Genomic DNA, 17,816 nt, shown 5'->3' with positions numbered 1-17,816 from the left:
TCCGGATGCTGGGACAGAAGACGGGTCTGCTAAACTGGCAGCTATTGTAAGTGCTTGCCTGACATTCACTGCTTGTACTCCAGAAGGCGTTGTGTGGCAACAGTACGGGTCGCGGGTCGTGACCTCGACTGCCGTGCAACCTCCCTATTGAGCTTAGAGAACTTTTAAAACTTTCTGGGCGTGGTTATCAGATACTGATTGTAGAGAGTTCAGATCAATAATATAGACATGTTTTTGTTAGGTTAACTTGGGCTTTGGTTGGTTACATCTCCACATATGAAAAGTATGTTTTAGTTTCATTTCATATTTACAGCGATAAAGAAATATTTTGAAATGGAGTCAAAGAAAGTACTCATTATCTAGTTGTGTTTTGTTTAATCATTGCTATGTCAGGTTTTAATTTTGTACGTGAGCTGACCTACTACACTTTTTTTCAGGGGTGGGTGAGATCCTTACAGAAACCATTATTTCAATTTTGAAAAATATTAGAAATTTTCAGTGTCATTTATTATTTTCAATGAAACTGGTCAGCATATGTAAAGAAAAATGATGTTAAAAATGGGATAAGAAGTGAAAAAATACACCTTTTTACTTTGTATCCAGGTGGTGGGTACTCAAGATGAGCTTCTGGAAACCCTTCTTTTATATCCCTTGCTGCCTTTCCAACTGGCCACTAAATAAACGGAAAATACAATCTGTTTTTAAACTCAGGTTGGCCACATGTTCTAGCTAATTAGTTTTCATTTCCTTGATGAATGAACCACTGAAGGGGCTGAAGGGGCTTTATTCTGATAACATTATTTATTGTTCTGTGTTTTAAACCTTTGGGAGTTAACATAAAGGATTTAGAAAATTAAATTTGCTCAGTTTATCAGTATGAAGCATAGGTATGATTTGGTGAAATTTAGTAATTTAAATAGTAATTTAAAATGGTATTTATTGTACAATTTATCATTGGACATGTACATGGATGGAAAAGTTTAGAAGGAATTGGGTCATGCACGAGCAAATTGGTCGGTGGCGACTACTTGCTGTTCCAGAAGAGGATCTATTTCCATGTGTATAGAATATTTTGACTGGAAAGCATGCAGAACAAGCATTTCAATGTATCTTGGTACATGTGACAATAAAACACCACAATAAACGTTGATCGTCATGTACAAGTTGGGCTGAAGGACGTGTTTTCGTGCCGTATGATTTTGACTATGTGAATCTAATCTGGCACAGAATGTGCAGATAAGAAATGTATCATTCTTCCAAAAGGTCAAGTACCAGGAAACCCAATGAGATCAGATATTGATATTCATAATTGCAAATAAGCCACTGATAAACTGGTGGTTGAAAAACTAGATGTTGCTGACACTGGAATTCTGTAATAAAAATGCTAGACTGGATCGGTGGAAAGCAAAATTGGAAGCATTTCAGTTGCATGATCTTTTATTAGATATCAATGTAGTGATTATTGCATTTGCCCATTTAATTTGGGATTTCTATTACTTTTGACCATTTCCACCACCCTCAACCTTTGCCTGTGTACAAACTGTTAATTGCTATCTAATGTTTTGACTCCTCCAACTGTTTCCCTGACACTTCCCCATGTTAAATTCAAGTGGCTGGTAACATTTTCCTTTCTTGACTTTACCTCCTGTTGCTTCCTCCCACTTACCCGTTGATTAATTAGTGATAACTGCACCAACTCTTGCTTGCTCCATGTTGATTCTCGCTTCCTTTGTACATGCCTTCAAATTTAATCCTTGAACAGTGGATAGTAAATAGGAGCCATGCTGATATACTGTGAATCATTTAGAAGAGAAAAAGTGGAGCAGAGGGTGTGTCAGGACAAATACCATATTTGTTCGGCACTTCCATGGTCATTGTGAAGCTAATTGATCCAGTTTTTATGGCATTAATTTTTAACTGCAGCACGTCATGGTAGTTATTGTAATTGCTGTCAAAATATATGGCAAGTTGTGCACGGCTTTGTACTGTCGCTTGAATTGATTTAAAATAAAATTTATCATTTTTTTTCCTTGAATTGTCATTTTGCTTTACTGATACAAGATATTTCTGTGGGGTTCTGGAGTGTATATATTTTACCAAAATATAAAATAAGAAAAGGAATGAAAAAAATTTCCAATTGGTAGTAGAAATTGGAAACTTTATACTATGTACTTTTCCACACTGATTTCTTTCATTAATATCTAGCATCAGAGAATGCACTTAAATGTTTTTTATAATCCTGACATTTTATTTAACAAAAATTTAAGTTGTTTCCTTTTTTAGAAACCTATATTGATTGGAGATATTTTCAAGATCACATGACTGAAGCCATTGCATTCTCAGTTGGGAAGGTTAAAACATTGTAGTTTATGAAACTGGATAAACACCAAGATTGGTGTTTCATTGTTTTTATAACATTGTAAAATTACTGTAGTGTCTTTAATATTACCCCAGTTAGAAAGAATGACTTAAAATCCTTCCTTGCCTTTCAGTCATTTTATAAATTGGTACATGCAGACATTAAAGAAATTCACCAATACCAGAGGTTGCTGGAACAATTGGTCATTTTAGAAAAGGCTATTTGAAGATCAAAACCTCAGGCCTGATAGAAAACTTATGATCCACTAATAGCAGTGATCCCATCTGAAACCTGGGCTACTTACAGCAGGCATTTCAAGGAATTAGAAAGATCTCTCCACCACACGTTGCAAAACCCTTAAAAAAAACAAGCAAATCAATGTCATTACACTCGTGGACCATCGTTCCCAGTATCGAGGCCTCAGTGACACTCAAACAACTACGGTATGGGTGGCGCATCATTTACATGCCCAATACCAGACTCTCAAAAGAGATCCTGTATTCTGACCACTTTCTAGGGAAGAGATCAATAGAAAAAAGGTTGAATAACTGGTGAAAGCCTTGTAAAATAAATGCAACATTCCTATTTACTCAAGGGAACCTCTGCCCCATGACTGCTTTAGAGAAGGCTCATTCAGGATGATGTTGAGAACCATGAATCGGGTGCGCAAGGTCCTGCATACATGGCGGAAAGAGTGGAAGCCTCAAACCCACCTGCCCCTCTGTCAGCCATGTCCTCCTGCCCCTTTGTGAAAGAGCCTGTGGTTCACAAATTGGCCTCATTATCCTGTTTCCATCCACCTACTTCACACATTTTTCATGCACATGCTTCCCTACCCCCCCCCCCCCCCCCCCCTCCTCCACACCCCAAATCTATTTCTATCGGCCTTTCGTCACTCCTTCAATAATTCCATTATCACTTACCTCCTAGCAGCCTTTGCATCCCTGCTTATTAACCAACCAGCATCTATCTCCATCCTCACCCTCCCCATCTGTCCCTTGGCTCCATCTGCCTCCATATACTGTTGTTTCTCCCCCTTTTGCATACATCATCTAAAAAAAATAAATGCTAGTAGTCACAAATGGATTGCAGGAGGATCTTGGCAGGTTAGGCAGCATCTGTGGAGGGAGATGGACAGATAATATCTCGAGTCGGGACCCTTCAGAATCTTGCGTAGAACACAAAAAGTGCTGGAGTAACTCGGATCTAGAGGCATCCCTGGAGGACATGGGTAGGCAACATTTCAAGCTCGGACCCTTGACATATAAATTCTCTTTCTCATTCCCATACCAACCCATCTGTCCTCTATCTCTATGAGGCTACATGCAAGTTGGAAGAACAGCAGCTCATATTTGGCTTGGGTAGCCTACAACCCATAGGCATGATCATTACGTCTCTGATTTCAGCCAACCCTCTACACTTCTCAACTACTCAGATCCAACCCCCCCTTCCGCTATAAAAAACTTTTTTTTTCACATCCCACTCCATCACCCAGCTCCTTTCCTCCTCCACCTCTTCCATTGGGTGTATCACTACCTTTTCCTCATCCCCCTTGACTCACCTGCTTTTCAACCCCTCCTTGCTTGGATCCACTTTACCTCCTTACCTATCACTTGCAGCTCTTGCCCTACTTCGTTTCCTCACCTCCTTCTACCAGCAATCTCGCCAGTCCTCCCAGTCTGAAAAAGGGTCTTGACTCTAAACGCTGTCTGTCTATTTGTCTATCACAGATGCTGCCTGAACCGCTGCGTTCATCCAGCAATTTGTTTATTGCTCAAGGTTCTAGCATCTGCAATATTTTGTTTCCATCTATCATCTAACTGTCTTTGTCTCCCAGCACCAGACCCCCCGACCCCTCCCCTATCTGGCTCCATCATCCTTTACCCCTTCTCAGTTCATCAACCACCGTTCACATCTGTCTTAGCACTCCCACTCTCGTTTTATTCGGCCCCTCGCCACTCTTAATCCTAATACAGGATTTCTTCCTGAAACATCGACAATTTCTTTCCGCCAACAGATGCTGCTTGATTTCATAAGTTCCTCCAGGAGATTGGCCATCTTAGAACCCACACAACCAAAGTGGCTGTAAGTCAGACACTACTTGGAAAAAAAATAAGCACAATTTTAATATTGAAATTATTTCAGTGACTAATTGAGGCATATTTAATTTTTAAATGCAAAAATTAGCCAAATCATTTTAAATTACTGAATACATGAAAGCTGATATCAAACAGAAGCGGGCATTTTAGTCTATGTTCACGCTGATCATAGAGTACACGTGTATACTAGAGAATTGGCTTCATGGAAGGAAGCAGAGGATGGTGTTGGAAGGTTGCTTTTCAGACTGGAGGCCTGCGACTAGTAATGTGCCACAGAGATGGGGCCATGGCTGTTGGTAGTTTATATCAACGATTTGGATGAGATTATAGAAAGCATGATTAGTAAATTTGCAGCTTACAGTTTAGAGAGAAGTGTGAGGTGTTGCATTTTGGGATGTCTAACACAGTGAATGGTAGGCCTCTGGGGAGTGTTGTAGAACAGAGGGATCCAAGAGTGCAGGTGCTAGGTTCGTTAAAGGTCGAGTCGCAGGTAGATAAGGTGGTCAAAAAGGCTTTTGCACATTGGCCTTCATCAGTCAGAGTAATGAGTATAGAAGTTGGGAGGTCATGTGGCAGTTGTATAAGACATTGGTGATGCCTCATTTAGAGTGTTATTCAGTTCTGGGCACCATGTTATAGGAAAGATATTGTCAAGCTTGAAAGGGTTCAGTAAAGAATTATGAGGATGTTGCCAGGAGTAGAGTGTGTGAGCTATAGGAAGAGGTTGTGTAGGCTAGGTCTCTTCCTTGGAACGCAGGAGGATGAGGGGTGATGTTATAGAGGTGTATAAAATCATGAGAGGAATCGATTGGGATCGAGGATGAGAGGACATAGGTTCAAGGTGAATGGGAAAAGATTTAATAGGAATCTGAGGGGCAACTTTTTCACAGGGTGGTGGGTGTATGGAACAAGCTGCCAGAGGATGTAGTTGAGGCTGAGACTATCCCAATGTGTAAGAAACAGACAGGTACATGGATAGGACAGGTTTGGAGGGATGTGGACCAAGTGAAGGCAGGTGGGACTAGTGTAGCTGGGACATGTTGGCCGGTGTGGGCAAGTTAGACCGAAGGGCCTGTTTCCACACTGTATCACTCTATGACTCTATGTAGCTGACACTGAAGTGGGTGGTGTCATAGATAACGTAGATGGGTATCAAAAAATACAGTAGGATCCTTGAGCTAGTGGTCTGAGGAATGTTTAATGGCGATAAATATGAGGTGTTGCATTTTGGGATGTCAAACCAGGGCAAGACCTACACAGTGAATGGCAGGGATAGTTTTGAAGGATATGGGGCAAAGGCAGGGGAATGTGGTTGAGAGGGAAAGATTGATCAGCCATGATTGAATGGCGGAGCATACTTGATGGGCTGAATGGCCTTTTTCTGCTCCTAGAACTTATGAACATTAAAAAAAAGTATATACTTTTTTTGTAGCAATAATTTATTATCTGGTTTTGAAATAAAACTTCTCAATGATCTTAAGATTTATAAATATGCCCCTGTGGGAATTACTCATGAGGGCTGTGTCATCAACAAAAGCTAAAGTGATACAATTTATACCGATTTTTGATTAAGAACCACACTCAGTCCTTCCTTGGGAACATAATGATCATGACTATACTAAACAAAATAGGTGAAAGTGAATCACCCTACCTGCTTCTCCTGCCCCTTCCACCCTCACCTTAAGAGCAAGGGGCTCAGTTTTAGGTATTATTACTTTAGATCATTGTAATTAGGTTTGAATATAAATACATAGTGAGGTCAGTGATAACACCAAAATCATGCTTAAAATCGTGATCACTTTTGTTTTACCTTGTCCAATCTCAAGCCCTTTTGACTGGTAGCTCTGCTCTTTATAAAGTATACGAGGACCTCTCTCACCAGTCGTACACACTGTTTAGCTGTAGCACTGGTTTAACGTGTGGTGAACCACTCACACCCCAATTGTTTCTCCTTCTCGCCTCTCATTGGGCAGAATACAAAAGCTTGAACGCACATACCACCAGATTCAGAACAGCCTCCTCCCCTCTGATTGATTAAAAGATACAGCGGAATCAGGTTCTTTGGCCCACTCAGATCACTCCATCCATTGGTCACCTGTTCACACTAATTCGATGTTATCCCACTTTCTCATCCACTCTCTACACAGTGAAGGAAATTTACCAAGGTCAATAGACCTATAAACTGGAGCACCCGGAGGAAACCCACGCGGTCACGGTGAGAACCTGCAAACTACATACATGACAGCACTCGAGTGAACCTGGGTTTCTGGTGCTGTGAAGCAGCAGCTGCACCACCTTTCCAAACATATGAATGGTCCTCTCAAACGACAAATGTATTCCAGATCTCCCAATCTTCCTTGTTGCAGCCTGTGCGATTTTCTTTATTCTTCACTTTCTCTGTAACTATAAAATTATATTCTGCACTCCTTTTCTGTTTTCCATTTCCACCAGCTGTTGTACTCGTGTATGGTTTGACTCATTCTCCAGGGCAGCTCCAAGGCTCTGGAACTCCCTCCCCCAACTGATCCGCAATTCTGTGTCCCTCACCATCTTCCAGTTCCGCCTCAAGACCCATCTCTTCACCTCTGCCTATCCTTAGCCCCACGTCCCCCTCCCTTTTCATCTGTGCATTAATTGCCTCGTATTGTGTTTTGTATTGAATTCTGTCTTTACTTTGTGTACTAGTCTTGTCTCTACTATTTATTTCATTCCCCTTACATGTTTTTCCTCTACCTGCTAAATTTTTGTAAGGTGTCCTTGAGACTCTTGAAAGGCGCCCATAAATAAAATGTATTATTATTATTATTAGATAATAATAAGGGGGATTATGAAGGTATGAGGACTGAGCTGATCAAAGTTGACTGGGATAGCAGACTCAAGAATAAGACGGTACATGAGCAGTGGTGTACGTTTAAGGGTATACTGTATAACCTTCAAGAAAAATTTATTCCTATGAAGAAAAAAAGGGGTAAGGGTAAGAACAGTCAGCCATGGCTCAGTAAAACTATAAAGGATAGTATTCGGCTGAAGGCAAGGGCATATAAGGTAGCCAGAGATAGTGGGAGGGTAGAGGATTGGGAAGCATTTAAAGGTCAGCAAAAAATAACTAAGAGATTAATTAAGACGGGGAAAATAGACTATGAAAGGAATTTAGCGAACAACATAAAAACTAATAGTAAGAGTTTTTATAGCTATATAAAAAGAAAAAGGGTGGCTAAGGTGAACGTTGGTCCATTGGAGGGTGAGACTGGAGAGTTGTTGGTGGGGAACATGGAAATGGCAAAGGCATTAAACGAGTATTTTGTATCAGTCTTCACCATAGAAGACACAAAAAATATTCCAACGCTGGATAAACAGGGGGCGGTAGGAATGGAGGAGCTAAATACTATTAAGATCACCAAGGAGGTGGTATTAGGGAAATTAATGAGACTGAAGGAGGATAAATCCCCTGGGCCTGATGGATTACATCCAAGGGTCTTGAGGGAGATAGCGGTGGGGATTGTGGATGCATTGGTGATAATTTTCCAAAACTCCCTGGAGGCAGGAACGGTCCCAGTGGATTGGAAAATGGCCAATGTAACACCTATATTTAAAAAAGGAAGTAAACAGAAGGCGGGTAACTATAGACCGGTTAGTCTAACATCGGTGGTGGGTAAAATGTTAGAGACAATTATTAAAGAAACACTAACGGGGCACTTGGATAAACATGACTTCATCGGACAGAACCAACATGGTTTTGTGAAGGGGAAGTCCTGTTTAACGAATCTGCTCGAATTCTTTGAGGAAGTAACAACCCGGGTGGATAAAGGGGAACCGGTGGATGTGGTATACTTGGACTTCCAAAAGGCTTTTGACAAGGTGCCACATAAGAGACTATTGCTAAAAATAAAAAATTATGGGATTGGGGGTAATATATTAGCATGGGTAGAGGATTGGCTAACAAATAGGAAGCAGAGAGTGGGGATAAATGGTTCATACTCGGGATGGCAACCGGTAACTAGTGGGGTTCCGCAAGGGTCGGTGCTGGGACCCCAGTTGTTCACAATTTATATAAATGATTTGGAGGAGGGAACCAAGTGTAATATATCAAAATTTGCGGACGATACAAAAATGGGAGGAAAAGTAGGGGATGAGGAGGATAGGAAGAGTCTGCAAAAGGATATAGATAAGCTAGGTGAGTGGGCAACAACTTGGCAGATGAAATTTAATACTAATAAATGTGAAGTCATTCACTTTGGGAAAAAAAATGATAGGACAAGTTATTTTCTAAATGAGGAGGAGCTGCGTTGTAATGCAACGCAAAGGGATCTAGGGGTATTAGTACATGAATCACTGAAAGTTAGTATGCAGGTGCAGCAAGCAATCAGGAAGGCCAATGGAGTTTTGGCCTTTATTGCTAGGGGGATTGAGTATAAAAACACGGAGGTCTTGCTGCAGCTGTACACAGTATTAGTGAGACCACATTTGGAATACTGTGTACAGTTCTGGGGTCCATACTTAAGAAAGGATGTACTAGCCCTGGAGGCAGTGCAGCGAAGGTTTACAAGATTAATTCCTGCAATGAGGGGATTGACATATGAGGAAAGGTTAAGTAGGCTGGAACTCTACTCTTTGGAGTTTAGAAGAATGAGAGGCGATCTCATTGAAACATATAAGATCGTGAGGGGCCTTGATCGGGTGGATGCCCCGAGGATGTTCCCAATGATCGGGGAAACTAGAACTAGGGGACATAGTTGCAGAATAAGGGGGGGCTCTTTTAAAACTGAGATGAGGAAGAACTTCTTCACCCAGAGGGTGGTTAATTTATGGAATTCACTGCCCCAGGGAGCAGTGGAAGCAGAAACTTTAAATATATTTAAGACTAAAATAGATGTTTTTTTAGCTGCCAAGGGGATAAGGGGCTACGGGGAGAGGGCAGGGATATGGACCTAGGTATGGTTAGTATAGTAAGACCTGAGTGATCTCCTGGACAAGTGTCGATCGCCTAGATTGGGGTCGGAGAGGAATTTCCCGGATTTTTTTCCCGAATTGGACCTGGGTTTTTATCCGTTTTTTTGCCTCCCCCAGGAGATCACGAGGTTCTTGGGGTGGAGAGGGGTGATAGCGGTATAAAGGGGAGGGTAGTGTCTTGTGTTCTGTGTCTTGTGTCTACTGTTTGTGGGTAAGTGTGTCTGTTTAGTGTTCAGCCATGAGCGAATGGCGGTGCGGGCTCGATGGACCTGGTGGTCTGCTCTCGCACCTACTTTCTATGTTTCTATGTTTCTATAATTTATTGGGATAGCATGCAAAAAAATGATTTTTGTTGTATGTTAATAAAGCAATACTAATACTTAATGATATATGCTGTAATGTTTCTAATTGCAAATCAGGACTTAAAAAATTCCCACAGAACATTTGCCTTTAACTTGCACTAACTACCTTGTCAGCGTTCTTTTGTTTTCCTTAAATAACTTTTGCATTTTCGTATCTCTTGTCTTGCAAATCTCGTCCTCGCTCTCAAATTAATATTGTCCCATCTCTTAGATCCAAGGATTTACTGCCGCAAATGAATAGTTTTGCTATCTCTCTTCATCGTTCAATTTGCCAATATACTAATGGCCTTTGACAGCAAAGCCACACACCACAAAGGTTTTATTTCCCTCCCTCAGAAATGCAGCTTCATTAAGAAGCCTTGCAAAGGATATTTGTTACTGCTACCACTGTTTCATTGACATGAGCACCTTCCGAAAGGAATCGCTACACTCAACAACAAGATTTGAATTCACCATAGAGTCATAGAGTGATACAGTGTGGAAACAGGTCCTTCGGCCCAACTTGCCCACACCGGCCAACATGTCCCAGCTACACTAGTCCCACCTGCCCATCTTTGGTCCATATCCATCCAAAATTGTCCTATCCATGTACCTGTCTAACTTACATGTTGCAATTGCCCCTGCCTCAACTACCTCCTCTGGCAGCTCGTTCCATACAATAGGTGCAGGAGTAGGCCATTTGGCCCTTCGAGCCAGCACCGCCATTCAATGTGATCATGGCTGATCATCCCCCAATCAGTATCCCGTTCCTGCCTTGTCCCCTTATCCCCTGACTCCACTATCTTTAAGAGCCCTATCTATCTCTCTCTTGAAAGTATCCAGCGAACCGGCCTCCACTGCCTTCTGAGGCAGAGAATTCCACAGACTCACAACTCTCTGTGTGAAAATGTGTTTCCTCATCTACGTTTTAAATGGCTTACCCCTTATTCTTAAACTGTGAGCTCCCAACATCGGGAACATGTTTCCTGCCTCTAGCGTGTCGAAACCCTTTATAATCTTATATGTTTCAATAAGATTCCCTCTCATCCTTCTAAATTCCAAAGTATACAAGCTCAGCCGCTCCATTCTCTCAGCATATGACAGTCCCACCATCCTGGGAATTAACCTCGTAAACTTACTCTGCACTCCCTCAATAGCAAGAATGTCCTTCCTCAAATTAGGGGATCAAAACTGCACACAATACTCCAGGTGTGGTCTCACTAGGGCAATGCACAAATGCAGAAGGACCTCTTTGCTCCTGTACTCAACTCCTCTTGTTATGAAGGCCAACATGCCATTTGCTTTCTTCACTGCCTGCCGTACTTGCATGCTTACTTTCATTGCCTGATGAACAAGGGCCCCCAGATCCCGTTGTACTTTTTCTTTTCCCAACTTGACACCATTTAGATAATAATCTGCCTTCCTGTTTTTGCTACCAAAGTGGTTAACCTCACATTTATCCACATTAAACTGCATCTGCCATGCATCGGCCCACTCACCCAACCTGTCGAAGCCACCCTGCATTCTCATAGCGTCCTCCTTACATTCACACTGCCACCCAGTTTTGTGTCCCTTCATCTAAATCATTGATGTATATTGTGAATAGCTGCGGTCCCAGCACCGAGCCTTGCGGTACTCCACTAGTCAATGCCTGCCATTCTGAAAGAGACCTGTTAATCCCTACTATTTGTTTCCTGTCTGCCAATCAATTTTCTACCCATGTCAGCACTCTACCCCCAATACCATGTGCCCTAATTTTGCCCATTTTTCTATGTGGGACCTTATCAAATGCTTTCTGAAAGTCTAGGTACGCTACATCCACTGGCTCTCCTTTGTCCATTTTCCGAGTTAGATCCTCAAAAAATTCCAGAAGATTGGTCGAGCATGATTTCCCCTTCGTAAATCCATGCTGACTCGGACCGATCCTGTTACTGCTATCCAAATGTGCCGCTATTTCATCTTTTACGATTGACTCCAGTATCTTCCCCACCACCAATGTCAGGTTAACTGGTCTATAATTCCCTGTTTTCTCTCTCCCGCTTTTCTTAAAAAGTGGGATAACATTAGCTACCCTCCAATCCATTTGAACTGATCCTGAATCTATAGAACATTGGAAAACGATCACCAATGTGTCCACAATTTCTAAAGCCACTTCCGTAAGTACCCTGGGATGCAGACCATCAGGCCCTGGGGATTTATCAGCCTTCAGTCCCATCGGTCTACTCAAACCATTTCCTGCCTAATGTGGATTTCCTTCAGTTCCTCCGTCACCCCAGATCCTCTGGCCACTAGTATATCAAGAAGATTGTTTGTGTCCTCCTTGGTGAAGACGGATCCAAAGTACCTGTTCAACTCGTCTGCCATTTCCTTGTTCCCCATAATAAATTCACCCTTTTCAGTCTTCAAGGGTCCAACTTTGGTCTTAACTAATTTTTTCCTCTTCACATACCAAAAGAAGCTTTTACTATCCTTCTTTATATTCTTGGCTAGCTTACCTTCGTACCTCATCTTTTCTCCCCGTATTGCCTTTTTGTGTTCACCCATCACCCTATGTGTGAAAATGTTACCCCTCAGATTCCTATGAATTATTTTTCCCTTCACATATGTCCTCTGCTTCTCGATTCACCTACTCTGGGCAAGAAACTCTGTGCATCTACCCGATCTATTCCCTTCATGATTTTATACACGTCAATAAGATCACCCCTCATCTTCCTGTGCAAGGAATACAGCCCCAGCCTGCTCAATCTCCCTATAGTTCAGACTCTCTAACCCTGGCAACATCCTTGTAAATCTTCTCTGACCCTTTCTAGCTTGACAAAATCTTTCCTGTAACACAGAGCCCAATACTCTAAATGCAGCCTCACCAATGTCTTATACAACTGCAATATGACCTCCCAATATCTGTACACTGACTGATGAAGGCTGACTGACGCTTTTTGACCACCCTATCTAGCTGCGACTCCACCTTCAAGGAACCATGCACCTGCACTCCCAGATCGCTCTGCTCTACAACACACCTCACAGGCCTACCATGACTGCCTGAGTTGGTCCTGCCTATGTTAGGCTTCCCAAAATACAACACCTCGCATTTCTCTGTGTTAAATTCCATCAACTATTCAGCCCACCTGGCCAATCGATCAACATCCTGCTGCAATTTTTCACAAACATCTTCACTATCTGCAAAACCACCCACTTTTGTTTCATCTGCAAACTTGCTAATCTTGCCGTTTATGTTCGTACCCAGATTATTTATATAGATGACAAACGGCAACAGGCCCAGCACCGAACCGAGCACTGAGGCACACCACTAGTCACAGGCCTCCAGTTTGAGAAGCAACCTTCCACCATGACCCTGTCTGACAAGGCAGCAGCAAATGCCTTCTTAAGAAGTTGGCAGTGCTAGGTTTATTGGAGATCTGCTTATTCGTCTCTAAATAAATAAATCTTGACCTCTGTCGAGATAGATGGCAGTCTGTCCTTGCTGTTGGTTGCAGTAGCAAGAGTCAAGTGTTTCATTGCCATATGTCCTGATACAGAACAATGAAATGTGTACTTGCAGCAGCACAACAGGTATGAAACATAGTATTTAGTAGATACCATAATAACCAACAAGATGTTCAAGACATTAAAAAACCCCAATATAGTGCAAAAACAAAGTCTGAAAAACAAAGGCTTCAATAGGCTGATAGTTGGTGGGACGAGCAGCTCCTGAACCTGAATGTTAGTTTTCATGCTCTCATATCTTCTTCCGGATGGCACAAGTGAAATGAGATCAGGGTGATGTAGATCTCTGATGATGCTGGCTGCCTTTTTGAGACAGCTCTCTAGTTGATCCCTTTGATGGTGGGGAGGTCTATGGCCCGTGAGGCAGTGTTCACCACATTTTGTAATTGAGTTTACCGTTAACACAAGAGCCACTCATGCGAAACGTCATCACTTTTACATAATCCAAAAGAGTGTGTGTGTGCCTTTCATATCGCCCAAAACCAATTTTAGGCTTGAAAAATATATTGAGTTTGTTAAACGATGGAAAGATATTGGTCATTTCAACCCCCCACTTCGGGTGATAAATTTTAAAAATCATAAGCATAATCAGAATTTGGCTTGTATAGAATTATTTAATTGCAAAATTAATGTAATTGTTCTGGTATAAATTAGCCTAAGGATTTGTTTAAATCCTGCTTGAAAAATGTCACGATAAAAACAAGATAACAGGGACATATCTATGGAGCGAAGGAATAGGTGAAGTTTTGGGTCGAGCGTTTCTCCAGCATTTTTGTCTACCTTCGATTTTTCCAGCATCTGCAGTTCTTTCTTAAACAGACATATCTGATGTTTATCTTTGTAAAAACAGATTTTTTAATTTTTGCTTCATCTCATTATTTTGGCTATACACCATACTACTTAAAATACAGGATATGAAACGATGGAAATATTACATAAAAAAACAGGAAAATAACCTGCAAGTTTGGAGACCAGTTTCACTACTGATGGTTGTATTTACGGGAACACCCATATCCATACTTTCTTAAACTTGCTGTCTTTACCATTCACCTTTAATGAAACCTTTGGTCCTGAACTTTCATTATTTCCTTTCTTGACAGAATTGTTGCTTAATCATATCTTGCAAAAATGCAGAGGAACGACTCCAGGACTGTTTGGAGACTGTAGGCTGGGCATTGTTCAAGGACTCGACCTGAACGAATATGCCACAGTCGTTACAAACTTCATAAAGCAATGTGTGGAGGACTGCATCCCACCAAAAACCTTCCGAGTGTTTCCTAACCAGAAGCCTTGGATGAACCATGAGATCCGCACTCTTCTGAAGTCCAGATCTGGGGCATTCAGGTCTAGAGACACAGAGGTCTACAAGAAGTCCAGATATGACCTTGGTAGGACCATCAAAAAAGGCAAAAGGGACTTCTGCTCCAAGCTGGAGGATGAGATGGATGTTCGGCAACTGTGGCAGGGCTTGAATGCCATCACCTCCTATAAGGCAAAATCAGGAGGCAGCTCAATTGTCAGCGAAGCATCACTCCCTGAAGAGCTCAATGCGTTTTACGCACGCTTTGATAGGGAGAACACTGATGTGTCTTCCCGAGCCCCCATTCGCCGTGATGGTATTTCAGTCACAGTCACAGAGGCCGACGTCAGAAAATCCTTCGGGGGGGGGTGAATCCTCGGAAACTGCATGGACCTGATGGCATACCTGGCCGAGTTCTAAAATCCTGTACCTTCTGCCCGATGGTAGCGGAGAGATGAGTGCGTGGCCAGGACCTGTGCGGACCAACTGGCTGGAGATTTTACGGACATTTTCAACCTCTCACTTCTGAGGTCTGAGGTTCCCACCTGCTTTAAAAGGGCATCAATATTACCAGTGCCCAAGAAGAACAAGGTGACGGGCCTCAATGACTATCGACCAGTGACACTAACGTCTGTGGTGATGAAGTGCTTTGAGAGGTTTGCCGACGACACCACTGTTGTAGGATGAATCACTGATGGGGACGAGTCAGAGCATATTGACCAAATGGTGCCAACACAATAATCTGCCTCTCAACACCAGAAAGCCAAGGAACTGATTGTGGATTTTGGAAAGGGTAGGATAGGAACCCACAATCCCATTTACATCAAAGGGACGATGGTGGAAAGGATCAAGAATTTCAAATTCCTGGGTGTGCACATTTCCAAAGATCTTTCCTGGTCCCAGCACACTAATGCAATCATAAAGAAAGCACATCAGCACCTCTACTTCCTGAAAAGACTACGGAGAGTCGGTATATCAAAGAGGACTCTTTCGAACTTCTACAGGTGCACATTAGAGAGCATGCTGACTGGTTGCATCGTGGCTTGGTTTGGCAACCTGAGGGTCCAGGAGTGGATAAGGATGCAGAAAGGTGTTACCACTGCCCAGTCCATCATTGGCTCTGACTTCCCCACCATCGAAGGGGATCTATCGCAGTCGCTGCCTCAAAAAGACTGCCAACATCATCAAGGACCCACACCATCCTGGCCATGCACTCATCTCTCCACTACCATCGGGCAGAAGGTATAGGAGCCTGAAATCTGTTACATCCAGGTTCAGGAACCGCTTCTTCCCCACAGCCATCAGGCTATTAAACTCGCCAACAAACAGACTCTGAACTGTAACAGCCTATTGCACTTTATCTGCTTATTTATGTGTATGTTGAACTGAACTGATCTGTATTTATGCTTACAATATTCTGATGTGCTGCAGCAAGCTCGAATTTCATTGTCCTATCTGGGACACATGACAATAAACTATCTTGACTTGACTTGACTTGACATGGCTGAAGTACTTAAGCTGAAGCACTTGTTGTTCTTTAGTTCATTACGTTTTCTGAAATGAGCTTGCTTGAGAATATTCCCAGTATAATTACTCTTACAAACAGTTTTGCCCCTCAAATGTGGTTAATTGTGTAACTATAGCTGCATGGACTGCAGATGTACTTGAGTAAAAGTTTTTCAGAATCAAAAACAAAATGCTGGAAATACTTGCCAAGTCAGGTAGCATTTGTGGAAAAAGTAACTGAATTAATATTCCAGGTTGGCGATGCTTTCTTGGAACAGGGAAAGGGAGAAAAAAAAGTTGGTTTAAATTAGTGAGGGTAGATTGGTTATTGCATGTAAACCAATCATAGTAGAGTAGCATCATTAACCCCCACCTTACTGTATACTTTATATTAACACCACTTCCAATACTTAATGTAGGAAGTGGGTGTTAATATAAAGTAAAAAGTAAGGTGGGGTTAATGATGCTACTCGACTGTGATTGGTAAACTAACAACCTGCTGTACCACAACGCTATGTGTTACAATTAAAGATGTTTTAATTGAAGCTCGTTCTGGCAGATACCCCTAGATGACGAGTCCTCTAACCTTACTACGTTTGCTACACCGTTTGGCAGATTCAAATTTCTTAGAATGCCATTCGGCATCAACTCGGCCAGCGAGGTTTTTCAAAGAACCATGGAACAGCTGTTCACAGGCCTCCCGTGTGCCATCATCGTAGATGACATCCTGGTTTATGGCAAGGACATAGCGGAGCACAGCAACAACCTCAAGCGTATTCTGGACTGGGCATGTGCGATTAGCCTAAAATTCAACCCTAAGAAATGCAAGTTCCGCGTTCCAGAGGTCACCTATGTCGGACACGTATTCACTTTGATGGCGATTAGCCTAAAATTCAACCCTAAGAAATGCAAGTTCCGCGTTCCAGAGGTCACCTATGTCGGACACGTATTCACTTCTGATGGTCTTAAGCCTGACCCGAAGAAAACTGCAGCCATCTGACAAATGCCAGCCCCTACCGACGTGGTAAGCCTACAACGATTTCTGGGTATGGTGAACTATCTGGGAAAGTTCATACCGAATCTCAGCGAACTCAGTTCACCACTGAGACAACTCACCCGCAAGGACACTGAATGGACCTGGTACCAACAGCATCAACAGTTATTCGATTTTTTAAAACCTCAGCTGGTCAGCGCTCCTACCCTGACATACTTCGATCTGAAGCGTCCTGCCACGATAACATGTGATGCCTCACAATACGGGCTGGGCGCAGCCTGCCTTCAAACATCTGCCGATGGAATTGTACTACTTGTATCCTATTGAGGAGTGGGAGGGGGCGCTGTCCTGTGCATGGCTGCCCAGCCAGCAGCTGTCCGTCTTTTCATCTCTTTTTTTAAATTTTTAGTTAGTTAAAGTGTTTTTGTTCTGGTGGTCTAGACTTTTTGGCACAGCGCTGGAGCGCTATTACGGAGCGGGCGATGCCTTGCCTGGGTCGCCGCGCTGGAACTCTGGTATGCTGAGACTGCCGAGATAAACATCACGGAGCTGTGGGTCTTTGGAGCGGCCAGCTGCGGGCGGCGGTGCTGACTTTAAAATCGGGAGCCTGGGATCTCTCGATGAGATCGCCAGTGGTGGAGCTCCAACCGGCGCGGCCTTGTTGGCTTCGGAACCCGCGGTCTCCGGTGAGGGAAGCGGCCGTTCCAGGGTTCCCATGCCGTCGAGAGGATTCTCCCGACGCCAGAGTACAATCGTCCGGCGA

At 42.8% G+C, this 17,816-nt stretch overlaps 1 protein-coding gene across 2 annotated transcripts in view; it reads left to right on the top strand.

The window, feature by feature from the left end:
• nbeaa (neurobeachin a) overlaps nucleotides 1–17,816 on the top strand; it is a 534,111-nt gene that overhangs the window by 11,396 nt on the left and 504,899 nt on the right. The window lies entirely within an intron of this gene.

This window comes from Leucoraja erinacea, chromosome 6 (genome assembly GCF_028641065.1).
Source record: "Leucoraja erinacea ecotype New England chromosome 6, Leri_hhj_1, whole genome shotgun sequence".
Classification (NCBI taxonomy): domain Eukaryota; kingdom Metazoa; phylum Chordata; class Chondrichthyes; order Rajiformes; family Rajidae; genus Leucoraja; species Leucoraja erinaceus.
Note: the sequence above shows the minus strand (reverse complement) of the source record. Positions and strands in the feature narration are given on the sequence as shown.